The 2439-nt window shown below is 52.7% G+C and overlaps 1 long non-coding RNA gene across 1 annotated transcript; it reads left to right on the top strand.

Moving 5' to 3' along the window:
• Window positions 1-371: 371 nt before the first annotated feature.
• On the top strand, window positions 372-854 carry LOC139682257 (uncharacterized). Its single transcript, XR_011699615.1, has 3 exons — window positions 372-439; window positions 532-675; window positions 765-854. It is a non-coding gene; the product is annotated as an uncharacterized lncRNA (long non-coding RNA).
• Window positions 855-2439: the final 1585 nt, after the last annotated feature.

The following is a 2439-nucleotide window of genomic DNA, read 5'->3' as shown; positions in this document are numbered from 1 at the left end:
GGATGAAGTTTTCTTGGATAATGCAGATTTAGAAGAGAGTTGCAGAGGCTTTGGCCCTGCAGGGGTGGGGGGGTGTGTCTCCCTGCTGAAAGGTCAGGGCTGTGCCTGCCACTGCTTTAGTGCTTCTAAGTGCTGTTCAGACACCCCAAATCTACTGCATTTGGAGTGCAAGTCATTTCCTTCAGGGGGTTTATTTTCTAGCAGGGAGTCCCTGGCAGCTGGCAGAATGTGCAAACCTTCTTTGTTCACATGGTGAGCAGTCACACCCCACACCTGCCAAGTCCTTTCCATGTTCTCTCCTCAGGGCCGTGCCCAGTCCCATTGTAGGGACTGTCCAGAGGGCACATTCTGCAATGAGCCAGGCCTGGCTGCACCCCAGGACTGTCCCAAAGGGCATTTTTGCCTTTCTGGAAGTACCTTTCCTCTCCCATGTCCAGTGGTAAGATCAGATAAGGACTTGTTCCTCAAACAGTAATTTGCAGCAGACTTCCAGTGCCTTGGCAGGGGCATTGAGTGGTTCTTTCTGTGCAGGGAACCTACACAGATGTGGTGGGGGCAGGTTCCTGCAAGCCCTGCCCAGCAGGAATGTTCTGCAGCAAGTCTGGGCTGGCAGAGCCAGAAGGACCCTGCCAGCCAGGCCATTACTGCAGCCCAGGCTCCAGCACCTCCTCACCCGTGAGTCCTGAACAGCTTGCATTGCTCAAGGCCTTTAGGCTCTACAAAAGCTTTCAGAAACCATATAAATTTTATTTTCCTTGCTTCAGGTGGGGCTTCCATTTGGAGATCTTTGCCCACAAGGGCATTATTGCCCAGCTGGCACCATGCACCCAAAAGAGATGCCATGTCCTGCTGGCACCTGGAATGGACAGAGAGGAGCCCAGGATGCCACGTGGTGCCTGCCCTGTGCCCCTGGGTTTTTCTGCAACATGTCTGGCCAAGATGCTCCTGTGGGACTTTGTGCACGAGGTGAGACAGAGCCAGAACTTCTTCAGCTGCTTAGAGGTGCAGTTGGCTTTGACAGAGAGGCAGGACTCAAATGTTTTCTGCTTTAAGGCTATTACTGCACAGGGAAGACAAAGACTGCAAGGCCAGAGGATGGTGTCACTGGAGACCTCTGTCCCCAAGGCCATTTCTGCCCTGCAGGCTCAGCAGCCCCTTCCCCCTGCCCCAGTGGAGAGTACAGCAATGCAACAGGTCAGGAGCTGGGGCTTGGCCATGCACTGTGGCATGGTGGAGGTGCTGTCTGGGCTTTAGCTGCATCCTGACAGCTTCTGCCACTGTGAAAATTCAGTATTTGGGGGGAGTGGGGTAGAGAAAGGGGTTGAGAGGGGAGTTGTTGGGGGTTTCTTCCCTCTGCTGTCACACAGGGAGTGCTCCCACCCTGCAGCAGCTGCTGTGGGAGGTTTGCAGCAGTGGCAGTGCACAGAGGGCTGGAAGCAGCTATCCAGCTTTCCCTCTGTCCCTCTGCCACCTAACGGGGAGATGTGGAGCTGACTGGAACTCAGGGCTGCTAAAATGGGAAGTTTGCTGAATCAAACACTCCTGGGAGAAAGTACAAATTTGAAAGCCAGTTACTGCAGGAGAGCTCACAAAATAACTTCATTTCCATTCCTGCTTCCCAGCCTGAGGTGAGTTGTGCACATGGTGCTCTCCTCCCATTTCCCTCCATGCTCCCTTGGAATTCCTGTCTCTCCCTCACAGGTCAAGCCCAATGCCTTCCCTGCCCTGCTGGGTTCCACTGCTCAAGAGGACTGAGGCACCGCTGCCCTCCTGGGTTCTACTGCCCTCAGAGAACTGGAATCACCTTTTATCCTTGTCCTCCTGGGACTTACAACCCCTCCTATGGCCTCAGCCAGGCTGAGAGGTGCCAGCAGTGCCCTGCAGGTCAGGATATGACTCTGGTTCTCCCTACGGGGACGTGTCTAAGAGGGTGATCTCTCTGCATCTCCCCCTTCCTAGTTTTTCTGATTTGTTTGACCTCTAGGAAATGTGAGTATAAAAATACAGTCAGAAGAGGATCTCTGTCCCATTGGTGGTGTCCCCAGTGAGCCACAGGTTTTTTGTGACTGTTCAGGGCAGTTTGGTTCACATCATGTTGGAATGTGGGTTTCTCCAAGCTGTGCTGCTGCTGCTGAGGGATTTACTCCTTCAAGAGCTTCCCCTTTGCCTCCCAGTCAATGCATGCAATCCTTCAGCTCTTCTGTTTGTTTGGGTTTTTCTCCCAGTTTGCTGATACTCTTCTACCTCTGTGGTCTTCCAGGAATGTTCTGTGGAGAATGGGGATTGTCCTCTCCCAGTGGTCCCTGCTGGCCAGGATTCTTTTGCACAGCAGGTATTGAATTTAACATTCACAGGGCAAAAGGAGTGAAAAAGTAGGAAGCTGTGGCCCTTGTGATACTTGCTGTTAGTTCTTCTATTCCACTAAAGATGTTTGGCTTT

Source organism: Pithys albifrons, chromosome 23 (genome assembly GCF_047495875.1).
Source record: "Pithys albifrons albifrons isolate INPA30051 chromosome 23, PitAlb_v1, whole genome shotgun sequence".
In the NCBI taxonomy this organism is placed as follows: Eukaryota; Metazoa; Chordata; class Aves; order Passeriformes; family Thamnophilidae; genus Pithys; species Pithys albifrons.
Note: the sequence above shows the minus strand (reverse complement) of the source record. Positions and strands in the feature narration are given on the sequence as shown.